The sequence below is a fragment of the Phyllostomus hastatus genome, unplaced genomic scaffold (genome assembly GCF_019186645.2).
Source record: "Phyllostomus hastatus isolate PE091 unplaced genomic scaffold, TTU_PhHast_1.1 phas_scaffold_345, whole genome shotgun sequence".
Taxonomy (NCBI): domain Eukaryota; kingdom Metazoa; phylum Chordata; class Mammalia; order Chiroptera; family Phyllostomidae; genus Phyllostomus; species Phyllostomus hastatus.
In genome coordinates this window covers 430,429-445,070 of record NW_025334024.1, presented here as the reverse complement: position 1 = coordinate 445,070, position 14,642 = coordinate 430,429, and the positions used below count along the sequence as shown (strand labels likewise).

Genomic DNA, 14,642 nt, shown 5'->3' with positions numbered 1-14,642 from the left:
CAAGTGAACTGCACATGGAATTCCTGTAGCAAACATTTTCAAGCTGCACAGAGCCCGCCCTCCCTGAGTTACATTCAGGAAGGAAATGTGTCTCAGGTGTTGTTCTAGCAGTTAAAGTCAGCACAGTTTTAAAAGAACTTGTGGAGCATCTACTCTAAGTCAGGATACAGGCAAATCTCTTCACCTTCAAATATAAAAAATAGAAGAAATCCCTCCAGCTAGCTTTAAAATGTGATGGTTCCATGAGAGTCCCTATAGTGAACAATGAAAGGAAAATAAGAGCAAGATTATAACCAACAAATGAGGGATTACAAACAGCCCACAAACTCTTCTCTGTCCTAAGCAGGTATGTCTTTCTTCCCCATGCAGTTGCGGTGACGGAGCCCAGAGGATCATTCCAGCTAGAAACATCTAGCGGGAAAGAAAACCCTACAGCCAGAACTCACAGCACTTACCCACTGCTGGGATGGGGTTCCCCTTCTGCTCTGACCTGCCAACTTTCCAAATCCTCTCCCCAGCATGTCTCCAGCAATTCAAGTATCTTAGAATAAGAGGACCAAAGTTCTATAAGGGCTGAGCTGAGGGAACAAGAGTTTCTGGGGAAAAGTGTTTGAATACAACTGTCAATTTTTATATTAACAAAAAAGATGCATTTAATGAAATCTAATTTAAATGATATCTAATATTCTGTACATTGCATGCAATTTAAAAGAACATAGCCAGAGAATATCCCCTAGAACTCTAAAATATAATAAAAATTCACTATACTAAAAGATTCAGCACATTATATTGGCGTAATTAGCTACACACATCTCTTTGATAATAAAACAAAGTGTGCTTTATCTATTTTTAAGTCCTTAAAAAACTTCTTTGTTAAAAAGGCAAATGAATTAGCATTAGGGCATACACATTCCTTACAACGTGCAATCCAACCCAGTCAGCCACCTAGGCCACAGCAACTGCATATGGCCTGACCAGGAAGGCACCTAGTGGCCAACTAGTACCAGGGGTGAAAACAATCAGTACTACCATACAAGCAGGTGCAAAGAGGCCTACCTAGGGAAAGTTTCTCTTTCTGCTTCAATACCAGATGGGAAGGCATTCTCTGTCAGAAGGGATACCAAGGACTGGATCCCCTCCCCCACTCCCTTTCCCCTTCCAACCTTGCTGCTCATGAAGGACTTGGTTCTGTTGCCATCAAGACCTCCTCAAGCTCTCAGGGAATGCAGGGTCTAGCATTAGCAGTGCACCCCTCTCTATAATGAGCACAACCAGTTCAGAGTGCACTGGCTCAGCATCACTTCCAGAGATACTGAGAAACAATGCACATTACTCTTCCACGTGCCCTGCAGGTTGAACATTTCAGCAAGTCAAAAAGTGATCACCTTTCTCTTTTAAATAGAGGGATTCAATTAAAAATATTAACCATTAAATCTAAGCTTCTCTTCATAGAAATAACACTTCCTTTATTACTATTATAACATGCCACTTTAAGAGACCCTTTGGTTTTTGGAAACATAATTTGAAATTCCTGATTTACAATAGGTGTAAATGGAACAGTCATGTGCCACCTAGGTCAGTCAGTGCTAGAGAACAATTCTCACCAGCAGCCTGGCCTCACTCACTCTGATTATCACATCTACACTCATCTAAACCTGGTGAAATGTGTGTCATCAAGGGCCATTTCTATCTCATCACTTCTCCGAAAAGGCCATGACCCTTCTCCTTTACCAAGAAAGATGTTAACAAAGTAAGAATTACACCAGCTGTCAGCTGAAACTAGTTTTATGCTAGTTAAAAAAAAAACAAAAACACTTAAATCCAATTATTTTAAAGTTTATATTCTCTACTTATTTGTTTTTAAAGATTCCATTTACTTATTTTTAGACAGAGAGGAAAGCAGGGAGAAACAGAGGGAGAAATATATCGATGTGCAAGAGATACATCAATCAGTTGATTGCCTTTCACACGCCCCCAACTGAGGACCTGGTCTGCAACCCAGGCATGTGCCCTGACCGGGAATCTAACCAGCAACCCTTAGGTTTGCAGGCCAGCACACAATCCACTGAGCCACACTAGCCAGGGCTCAAGTTTATATTTTCATGGAGCTGTATTTCTATAAGCTGAGTCTCACATCAATGGAGTGGGCCAGAAGGAAGGAAAAAAAAAACAAACATACAATCAGAAAAGAATGAAGAATTCAAAAAAGTGAGGAGAGGCTTAGGAACCTCCATGATATCTTTAAACGTTCCAACATCTGAATTATAGGGATACCAGAAGGAGAAGAGGAAGAGCAACAAGTGGAAAACTTATTTGAACAAATAATAAAAAAGAAATTCCCCATTCTGGTAAAAGAAATAGACTTCCAGGAAGTCCAGGAAGCTCAGAGAGTCCCAAAGAAGTTGGACCCAAAAAGGAACACACCAAGGCATATCATAATTACATTAGCCAAGGTAAAAACGAAGGAGAGAATCCTAGAAGCAGCAAGAGATAAGGAGACAGTTACCTACAAAGGAGTTCTCATCAGACTGTCAGCTGATTTCTCAAAAGAAACCTTGCAGGCAATAAAGGGCTGGAAAGAAGTATTCTAAGTCATGAAAGACAAGGACCTACATCTGAGATTGCTCTATCCAGCAAGGCTTTCACTTAGAATGGAAGGGCAGATAAAGTGCTTCCCAGATAAGGTCAAGTTAAAGGAGTTCATCATCACCAAGCCCTTATTTAACGAAATGTTAGAGGGCCTTTTCTAAGAAAAAGAAGATAAAAAACATGTATAGTAAAATGACAACAAACTCACAATTATTAACGACCACACCTAAAACAAAAACAAAAAGAAACTAATCAAACAACTAGAACAGGAACAGAACCACAGAAATGGAGATCACATGGAGGGTTATCAACAGGGAAGTGGGAGGAGGAGAGAGGGGGAAAAGGTACAGAGAGTAAGTAGCATAGATGGTAGGTAGAAAACAGACAGGGGGAGGGCAAGAATAGTATGGGAAATGTAGAAGCTAAAGAACTTATGACATATGGACATGAACTAAAGTGGGGGAATGTGGGTGGGAGAGGGTATGCAAGGTGGAGGGGAACGAAGGGAGGATAACGGGACAACTGTAATAGCATAATCAATAAAATATATTTTTTAAAAACTGTCACAATCTCTAAAGAAGCCTTTTAAATGGGTATCACCATTGCTACTTAGCAGGGGAAGAACCACAGCTCAAAATATTAAAGGCACAGGCCTAGGTCAAAAAGCTAGTACCAGTCACCACAGACCCCTGTAAACAACCACAGCCACACCTGTAATATCTCAGAGTAGGCCCAACTCAGAATCCACCCAAAAATCAATAAAGGAGCTTTAACAAGGCTACCCATCAAAAAACTGATTTAATCTGATCTAAATGGCTCATAGTCTACCTTATATGGTCAAAGTAAAAGGAAAAATAGTGTTATATATATAAATAAAAATAAAAAATTATTAGAGAGACTGCAAAGTAGAGGGTATGTCTCAGTAAGTCACTCGTACTGCTATATCCCCTAACACTTGGCCCCTTCCCTCACACATTAGGGTCACTGACCCAGGAGGAGATCCATCTGCTAGGCCACAGGTGGCAAACACAAGGCCCACGGGCCCAATCCGGCCATCCACCTTGTTTTATCCGGCCAGGCACCTTGTTTTGTTTCTACCCTGTGGCAGTGCTGAGCTCTCGCTTAACTGTTAAGGAGTAAGTACATTTATATAGTCCTAAAATTACATTCGGCCCTTTGAAGGCGACCTTGAGACTGATATGGGTCCCGGTGAAAATGAGTTCGACACCCCTTGGCTAGGCAGTCACACCAGCACCTCATGTCAGTAAGAAACTTTATTCAATCTAAACACTGCAGATTTTTTTATTAACTGAATATGTATGGTTCACTAAAGTGATAAATGGCATTAGACACCTTGAACAATTACTGTGGTATGGTCAAAAAAGCCAATCCTTCAAATGTCATGAAATTCTAAACATTAACACAGCCATTATTCTTAATCCACTAGACCAATTAGGGCAACCCAAGAATCTGTCAGCAAAAAGTTGCTGACAACTTGTTTTCTTTTAATCAGAAATCACCAAATACTTATTCAGAACCTACTTTAAACAGCATTTTCTTCTTCCTTGTCACAAATTATGGCCAATATTATAGTTTCCAAACAAAGGCAGAGCTCAGCCTCCAGGTATGGGTGTCTTCAAGAGACCCAGTCTCTCAAAGGCTGCCCCGGTAACCTATGACAACCAAGCCGAGACCATGTGCATATCCTGGGAAAGCCTGAGAAGCATTCCCAGGGTGTCACAAAGCCCATCGCCATTCCATCTGGCCATCAACACCCCCACTTTCTAGGCTTCTTCTAACTGCTAATCATTCTGCAGATTAAGAGGAGACAATTCTAGGCCTAATGTCAGAGATATCGAAGTATCTTTTCCATCAAACCTTATCGCCATTTCCAAGACGGTACTTCAAGCTCTTTCTAGTATAGCTCAGTGGGTTGGGCATCATCTCGCAAACCAAAAGGTCTCAGTCAGGGTCCATAGGGGTCCTTGGTTGGGGCATGTACGACAGGCAACCAATTGGTATTTCTTTCACACATCGAAGTTTCTCTCCCTCTCTTTCTCCCTCCCATCCCCTCCCTAAAAATAAATAAGGTCTTTTTAAAAATATATTTCAATCAAGTCAACAAAAACAGCCTGGTTCATTTCAAAGTGGCCTGATTCGCTGACAGCTAAAATAAAGGACAGATTCTGGTAGATTAAGAACACTTGCCAACAAAGTATCAGGAAAGGTTTCCTTCATGTCTGTCAGGAACAACAACACAACAGATAATACACTTTTGGACTGTATGCTTAAAAACACTGTATGTGGCAATGGCATAGAAAAACTAAAATGAGTGAAGAGTTTTCTTTCCAAATGTTACCAATCAACATAACAGAGAAAAAATGCATAACAATGTGATGCATCTCCCAAGGAAGGGTTTTGAGTCAGGAGCAGCAGGTGCTGGGTCAGATCTAAGACCCGAGTCTCTAAAAAACAGCTGCCCCTCCTCCCCCCAAAATTGCCAGTAACTCCTCAGAGGCAAGGAGTCAGGGCAACCTAGCAAAAAATTCCCATGCCTTACCCACGGACCACACACACACACACACACACCCCTCAAACTTCTAGGAATACCATGGAGTAGCTACCAAGACTACCAGCAGCTACTGTGTAGCAGCAGATATATAGGACACGAGAGATCCGAGCACAGCCAGGCCTCACTGCCTCTCCCAGAAGAGAAGCGACGATGTTCAGACTTCAGAAGCTCTCATTCATGCAAAGTGTTAATGCAAGATGCAGAGAGCACAAGACTAACAAACACAGGGATCGAGCACAAAATCCCTGTAGCCTCCAGACTCATTGGGGATGGTACAATTAAGGTAAAGGAAGCTGAGAAGAAGCAAACTTCCTTCAGGCCCAGCTACTAACCTGTGTAATTTTTCTGCAGAATTCCTCACTAGGACACCAGGAATGCTGTTTCTTAACTCCACACAGCTCATTACCACTACCTCTGAAACACTCTCATCTAAGCAAAATCCAGAACAAAATTCAAAAACACTTAGCCAAAACTCTACCAAGCCCAAGAAAACCAACTTGGTGGCTTAACCATTATTTTGACACTCCTTTCTACAAACCAGCGAAAATAAACACACACAAACTGATGAAAGGTAATGCAATAAAGTATTTACCGATTCCATAGCTGAAAGTCGATGTTGATATTAAATCCAATAGAGGTGTGTCCAGAGCAGTGTGGCATATATTCTGAAACAAAAGAATAAAATTATTTTATGTAAATAATAATTTCTACTTCAGCTCTGTTTACAATTTGTCTCTCTCCACTTGGACCAACCATTTATCTTGTTTCATTTCACTTAACACTGGACAAGCAAAAAGTTTTTAAAATGTCTGTCTGACTTTGAGTCATAAAGACAGAGTAAAGCCCAGGCAAGAGGCTCACACCTGACTATTTGTTTTAGGATACTATTCAATTCAAATAGAAGCATCTGAGTTTCTCCTACACAACTCAGGAGAAACAAGAAGATCAGGGCGATCCTAAGAGAGTCTGAACATTTTGTAAATGTGATTAAGAAATGTTGTCTGGGGGTTGGCTGGATACTGTGGCAAGCACACAGTGCTAAAAAGCTCATGAAGCAGAGGCTCCCTCCAATTCATTCCTTACAGAGGCAGTTCACATGTAAACAATCTCTTTATTAATTACTAAACTAGAACTACATATATCAACATAATCTGAAACACCGCAACAGGAAATGAAAAAAAAAAAGGTCTTGGAGGAATATATTGAATATATTTGTGACTCTCAAAAGCATATGAAACTTAATATATTGGTTTTAATATGTATACAGTAAACTGTCAATGAAAAGTAAATAATCATGAAATATAAAATTCAAAATAATGCTTCCTCTTAGGGGGTAGGAGGTAGACACAAACTGGGAAGCACACCCAGAAGTTTCAACAGCACTGGTAAGGCAGGGTTGGCAGGAACACAGGGGATAAAGAACTGCTTCTCATATTTATACCATAATAACTCCTGCAGCTCACATGACATACTAACTACAGTCTTCCAAAATGCCAGCAGTGACAGAGGCTGCATACTTCTCACTCCCTTTAATGCCCTGACAGTGAATGAAGAGGAAAACAAAGCAAGGACCACAGCACTTGAAAGCTAAACTGATCCCTAGTCCCTAAATTTTAAACTGGTCACTTTTCCATTTTGTGATTAACTAAAATAATCTATTTCTATTATTCACGACTAAGAATTTAGAGTACATAGGAAATTAAAAAATTTTTGTTCATCAAATATTTTTCAAATAAAATGTAGCAATTTCAACAATTTGAAGGTAAACCAAAAGTTTAATATCCAGAAAGAGCAAATGACACAACATATAATCTTGCAAAATAACTATAAAAAATTTTATTTAGAAGCCTGTCAAACTTCCCATACACAAGAAATCTAATAAATCAAGTGAGCAGTGTAGACTTGCCATATGAACACAATAATAGTACCAATAAAAAAAGAAAAATTATACTATGGTGTCATGAAAAAAATAAATAGATGCATAGCTACAAAGAAAAAACTAAAAAGGGAAACTATAGAACACAACTGGAAATTCCTGAATATTAGAAGGATAAAAACATGAAATCAGACTTCCAGCAAGATGGAGGCATAGGTGGATGCACTGAACCTCCACGCACAACCAAGATTAGAACAACAACAATTTAGAGGCAGAATAACACCCAGAATGACAAAGAATTTATCTGAATGGAAGTCGGACAGCCAAGAAGTTGAAGTAGACCCGGTCATCCAGACCGGTAGGAGGGGCTGAGTGGAGGAGCGGGCATGGGTCCAGGCGTGCGGAGATCGGGGAGAACTGGGCGCATAAGGCAACCGGGAGTGTGTAAGCCTTCCGGGACGCAGCAGTGGACCCTGAGTACACAAGTGGCAGCTGGCGGACCCAGCGAGGCAGCATTGTGGACCAGGGCAGAGCGCGCAACCCAGGATCCCAGAAAAGAGACTGAGATCCCAGGAGAACGGAGCAATCCCAGGGGAATGGAGCTCCCACCACTGTTCCCTCCCGCCCCCGCCCCTGCCCCCACATACAACGTCACAATCTAGCGACTGGGGTGCCCAGCCCCGGTGAACACCTAAGGCTCTAGCCCTCACTGTAACAGGAGCGACCAGACCAAAAAAAAGAGAGAGAGAGAGAGAGACATGTCTCAAACAGAAGAATAGATCAATGCCCCAGGACTCATCCTTTTGAGCGACCAAGAAATATCCAATCTATCAGATGCACAGTTCAAAACACTGGTGATCAGGAAGCTCATGGAATTGGTTGATTTTGGGCGCAAATTACATGAAAAAATGCAGGTTACCATAAAAGAGATGAAGGAAGATGCACGAAGAACCAATAGTGAAGGGAAGGAAACTGGGACTCAAAACAATACAGTGGACCAGAAGGAAGAAAAAAACAACCAAGCAGGAAAGAATGAAGAAATAAGAATTCAAAAAACAAACAAACAAACAAAAAAACGAGGAGAAGCTTAGGAACCTCCAGGACATCTTTAAATGTTCCAACATCCAAATTATAGGGGTACCAGAGGGGGAAGAGGAAAAGCAACAGATTGAGCATGCATCTGAACAAATAATAAAGGAGAACTTCCCCACTCTGGCAAAGGAAATAGACTTCCAGGAAATCCAGGAAGCGAAGAGAGCCCCAAAGAAGTTGGACCCAAGAAGAAACACACCAAGGCACATCATAATTACATTAGCCAAGGTAAAAATGAAGGAGAGAATCCTAGAAGCAGCAAGAGATAAGGGGACAGTAACCTACAAAGGAGTTCCCAGCAGATTGTCAGCTGATTTCTCAAAAGAGACCTTCCAGGCAAGAAAGGGCTGGAAAGAAATATTCCATGTCATGAAAGACAAGGACCTACATCCCAGATTGCTCTATCCAGCAAAGCTCTCATTTAGAATGGAAGGGCAGATAAAGTGCTTCTCAGATAAGGTCAAGTTCAAGGAGTTCATCATCACCAAGCCCTTATTTTATGAAATGTTAAAGGGACTTATCTAAAAAAAGAAGATAAAGAAAAAACATGTATAGTAAAAAGACAGCAAACTCACAATTATTAACAACCACACCTAAAGCAAAAGCAAAAGAAACTAAGCAAACAACTAGAACAGGAACAGAACCACAGAAATGGAGATCACATGGAGGGTTAGCAACAGGGGAGTGGGAGGAGAGAGGGGGAAAAGGTACAGAGAATAAGTAGCATAGAATGTAGGTTGAAAATAGATACGGGGAGGGTAAGAATAGTATGGGAAATGTAGAAGCTAAAGAAATTATAAGTATGACATAGGGACATGACTAAAGGGGGGATATAGGTGGGAGAGAGTGTACAGCGTGGAGGGGAACGAAGGGAGGATGACGAGACAACTGTAATAGCATAATCAATAAAATATATTAAAAAATAAAAATTAAAAAAAAACCGTGAAAAACATGAAATCAAACTGGGAGAAAGTAACTGGGAGCAGACTATGAAAATAGGTCCCTGTTTAACAAAAGACAGACCCAACTCAGTGTCCTTACTCCATAAAATATTAACCAGCGCTGACTTTCTACCAGGAAGTAAATCCACAACTCTTAAGTTTACAAGCTTCCTTACTCCCTAACTCACCTTCAATATAATAATCCACAATAAGGAACAGTTTTTTAGACATCACACATACTTGAAATCCAGATTAACTGGCATAAAACGGCTCTTCCTGGGCTCTAAATCAGGAAACAAATTACAAACATCTCCAGCTCTTAGCAAAACCCACAGAATTCCAACTCAGCATCACACTCTAAATACAAACTCTAGATAGATAGATAGATAGATAGATAGATAGATAGATACAGATAGCATGCTGTGATCTGTCCATGTCTAGTGTGCACTGTTGGCCTCACCATTTTATGATTGCATCACAGACACTGGAAACACACAAGATAACAGAAATCAGTGCTAGGCTACTTCACTTCATTAGTGTGAAGTGCCTACAGAACTGCTTACTTATTTCCACTCAACTGTTTTATTTCTACAAAATGTACAATCCAAGGAGTACAGACTACAGGACATCAGCCTGTCTTCTGTTAAACAGGAACTCAGAATCATACAGCTCCATGAAAATACTGTCCTCATTCTACACAAGTCTTATTCACAAAATTTATTGTTAGTGCTCTACATTCCCTCCCTTTGAAAACCCAAGGCAAGACTTATAATGACACCATCCACACAGTCAGGAAATCAAAACCTACCATCAGTGGGACACAACTAAAGTTTAAACTACTGTATTTTGCTGTGTATACTGCACACACATATTTTAGTGCTAATTTGCATTATACATGGAAATTTACGTCCCATGCATATAACATGCGCCCTTATTTTTCATTCAAAAATTTGGGCAAAAAAGGTGCGCTTTATACATGGCAACAATACCATAAGCAGGTTGTCCAGCTAGAAAAATCACCTTTAAGAAAAGGAGGTGAGCCCTGGCTGGTGTATCTCAGTGGATTGAGCACAGGCTGTGAACCAAAGGGTCGTCAGTTTGATTCCCAGTCAGGGCACATGCCTGGGTTGTGGGCCAGGTCCCCAGTGGGGGCCATGTGAGAGGCAACCACACAGTGATGTTTCTCTCCCTCTCTTTCTCCCTCCTTTCTCCTCTCTCAAAAAAAAACAAAAACAAAAAAAAACGTATAAATAAAATCTTTTTAAAAACAAAATAAAATAATTAAAAAGCATGTGAAACTCTAAAAGACTCTTCACAAAACTATTAGAATACATGAGTGTAACACAGCAGGCTGCAGAATACAAGATCAATACACAAAAAAGTCCGTTGTATTTGTGTATTTGGGGTGGCAAAGAAATCCATTTATTTATTCTGTAAAATAAAAGACACATTTTTCATTTTCACCAATAACTTTATTTACTTGGATATTCTGATTATTTTGGCTATCTCCCACTATTGGCTTCTAGTGGGTAGAGGCCAGGGGTGCTATTAAACATCTTCCAATGTGTAAGACAGTCTCACAGCAAAGACTTATTTGGCCAAAATGTCGATAGTACCAAGAATTTGCAAACCACTTTTGACATGTTCTGTTAGTCACAGCACCTTCTCCACTTACTCACTGCATAAACTTTTTCCATTTCGGTTGCATTTTTATCTTTCTTGAACTAATAAAGCATAATACTCCAAAAATGTTGGGTATCTTCTTCCACCTTCAATATTAAAATGGCTACACAAAAATTCACCAATTTGGATTTTTTTAATGTACACTAATATGACAGCTGTCACAATACAAACAAAACTGTTTAGAATGAAAATTAAAGACAACTAAGCACTACTAGAGCCATCATACAGAAAAAAAAAAAAACAAACTTTTTCACCAACCCAACACTATCAATGAATAATCTTGAAAGGAAATATAAAAAAAATGCACCATTTACAACAGCATCAAAAAGAATACAGCCCTACCAGGTGCAGCTTAGTGGGGTGAGCATCGTCCCACAAAGCAAAAGGTGGCCAGTTAGATTCCTGGGCAGGGCACATACCTGGGTTGCAAGTCAGTCACAGTCCATGCACACATGTAAGAGGCAGCTGATCTATGTTTCTCTCACACAGTGATGTTTCTCTCCCTCTCTTTCTCCCTTCCTTTCCCTCACTCTAAGAATAATTTTTTTTAAGAATACAATGTTCAGGAATAAAGTTTACCAAAGAGGTGAAAGGCTTGCACACTGAAAACTATAAAACATTGCTGAAAAAAATCATAGAAGACATACATAAATGGGGAAAATCCTGTGTTCATGGACAGAAGACTTAACGTTGTTAAGATAGCAATACTCCCCAGAGACCTACAGAATCACTGTGATCCTAACTGCCTTTTTTCCAAAACTGGACAAGTGATTCTAAAATCCACAAGGAACTGCCTTTAAACAAACTTCTATACTGCAACTTACAGAACTATAAGTTTTCCAAAAACTCATTTAGAGCAAACAAGGAAGACATAGCTAAAACGTCTAGTACTTCAATGTTGCCATTTTTTCCTAAAAGACTAATTTTTTTTTTAAGTAGGAGGCTGGAGGAGGCTCAGATCACTGATCTATTTTTTAAAAGGATATAAACCTTAAAGCTCCCTTATTCTAAAAGTTTAAGATTCTTTAATATCTAACATACATCATTTCCTTTAAAAAAGACATTACTTTCTGTAATTGTGCCTGAGTGGAAAAAGAGCTTCTAGAGTCCCAGGCATTCCTCTTAAAAGGCCTGTGCATGGACTTACTTGAACTCACTAGCTTTGAGGTCTGCCACTGTGCAGCAACTCAAAAGATGCCAGGGACATATGGAGATGAACTGTATTGTCTGGCATGAGAGAAAGGGCTGGAGGGGCAGCTTCATCACAAAGGTAAGTGCTGGCAAAGGCCACTGTTCCCTTGCTGAGCCCTACCCTGACAGAGCTGGCAGGCAGACACCCTATCTGAATCTGTATCAACCTGGCTAACACTGTTCTCCTAGCCCTGGTGACTCCCTGAGATCCTGCCCCACCCAAACTGCAGGCCCACCCAAGCCCTTTCCATCAAATTTTCCATACAATGGTTTCTCTTCAGTCATGCTGAAGATTTTCCTAAAAGATCTCAAACAAGAAGCATCTAGCCTTGGTGTGCACTATACTTCTTGCTAAACCACACCAGGCCCACCACTCACATCAGCCAGCCTCAGTTCACAGCTTGGCCTCTAATGGGCACCTTCAAGCCCAGCACAAGTAGCAGCCTTCTGCAGATTGCTTTGTAGTTCATGCTGGGTCAGCCAGTGCCTTGTGCTGACCTTGGCCTATAAGTCCTGGGAGGCACCAGAGCCAGTGCACTGGTAGACAGCTTCAGACTATGCCACAGCACCACCCAACCACCTCCACAAGCAACACACTCAAGGGGCAGACTCAGCGAGCACCAGAGCCCCACTGAAGTGAGTCCTGCTCCATGGGGTTGGCCCTTGGCACTGAAGTTTCGCCATAGTGATCAGGCCAGTCCTGGCAGCTGCAGTCCCCACAGGGCAACACACCTGAAATGCCTTTCAGATGACCGGGACCCACAAGACACCTACTACATAAGGCCGCTCTACCAAGACCAGAAGCTAGAGCAGCTCTACCTAATACACAGAAACAAATGAAGGGAGACAGCCAAAATGAAGAGCTAAGGAAACATGCCCCAAATGAAAGAACAGAACAAAACTCCAGAAAAAGAACTAAACAAAATGGAGATAAGCACTCTACCAGGTGCAGAGTTCAAAACACTAACTATAAGGATGCTCAATGAACTTAGGGGAAAAGGAAAGGAACTTAGTGAGAACTTCAAGTAAGAGATGGGATACATAAAAATGAAGATAAAATGCATAAAGCACCAATCAGAAATGAAGAATACATGACAGGGAATCAACAGTAGAGTAGATGAAGCAGAGAATGAAATCAGCAATTTGGAAGGTAAAGAAGCAGAAAACACCCAACCAAAGAGCAAAGCAGAGGCGGGGCCCCCCTCTGGGATAACTTCAACCGTACCAACCGTTGCATCATGAGGGTACCAGGAAGCAGAGTCCCAAGCAAGATGAACACAAAGAGGCCACACCAAGACACATTATAATTAAAATGCCAAAGGTTAAACACAAAGAGTGAACCTTAAAAGCAGCAAGAGAAAAAGCAGCCAGTTACTGAATACCTACAAGACAGCTCCCATAAGACTGTGAGCTGATTTCTCAGCAAGAAGCTCTGCAGGCCAGAAGGGACTGACACAAAATATTCAAAGTGGTAAAAAGCAAGAACCTACAATCGATATTATTTCTCCCCAGAAATGCCATCAGTTATAATCAAAGGACAGATAAAGAGCTTTACAGACAAGAAAAAACTAAAAGGACTTCATTACCACCAAACCGTTACAAGATATGTTAAAGGGCTTTCTTTCCAACTTGGGCCTGGCATAATGGCTCCCACAAAAAAGGGTGGTGAGAAAAAGAAGGGCCACTCTGCCACAAACGAGGTACTGACCAGAGAAATACACCATTGACATTCACAAGCATACCCATGGAGTGGGTTTCAAGAAGTGTGCCCCTTGGGTACTCAAAAAGGTCTGTAAATTTGCCAAGATGGAAATGGGAACTCCAGATGTGCACACTGACACCAGGTCAACTATATTGTCTGGACCAAAGGAATAAGGAATGTCCCATACCTATCTAGGTGCAACTGTCCAGAAAGATAATGAGGATGAAGATTCACCCAACAAGCTCTGCATGTTGGTCACCTATGTATCTGTCACCATTTTCAAAAATCTATACACAGTTAATGTAATGTACATGACAACTGCTGATTTTCTAATAAATTTATATAACTACACACAAAAAGGAAACACTAAAAGGTCTTTTTGTTTTTACAAGATTTTATCCTTTTAGAGAGAAGGAAAGGGAGGAAGAAAGAGAGAGAAATATGGATTGGTTGTCTCTTATAGATGTCCCACCCAGGGACCAAACCTACAACCCAGGCATGTCTCCTGACCAGGAATCAAACTGGTAACCTTTTGCTTTGTGGGATGATGCCCAACCAACTGAGCCACACTGGTCAGGGCTTAAAGGGTCTTCTTTAGGAGGAAAAAAAAAGAAGAAAAAGATCAAAAACATGAATAGCCCTGACTGCAGGTTCAATCAATATTATGAATATATTATGAACATGAATGTATGATTATGTATAATATGAATATATGAATATTGTATGTCAACAGTAATTGAAAAATAAAAAATTATTTTAAAAGGAAAAATAATAATAGCCCTGGCCAGATAGCTCAGTTGTTTAGAGGGTTGTCTCGATGTGCCACGGTTGTAGATTTGATCCCTGGTCAAGGCACATACAAGAATCGACCAGTGAGTGCATAGACAGATGGAATAAACTGATATACTTGTTTCTCTCTCCCCCTCCTCTGTCTCAAATCAACAAAAAGGAAAAAAATGAAAATACATCACTTTCCCTAAATGTATGCTGCTCTTT

The 14,642-nt window shown here is 40.6% G+C and overlaps 1 protein-coding gene across 5 annotated transcripts in view; it reads right to left on the bottom strand.

Moving 5' to 3' along the window:
- The window catches only part of ANKRD11 (ankyrin repeat domain containing 11), a 222,621-nt gene that overhangs the window by 139,369 nt on the left and 68,610 nt on the right, over positions 1-14,642 (bottom strand). For all 5 annotated transcript variants that reach the window (XM_045818559.1, XM_045818558.1, XM_045818560.1 and 2 more), the window contains exon 2: positions 5,754-5,826. The gene's annotated coding sequence lies outside the window, so the exon portion shown is untranslated. The remainder of the gene's footprint in view (positions 1-5,753; positions 5,827-14,642) is intronic.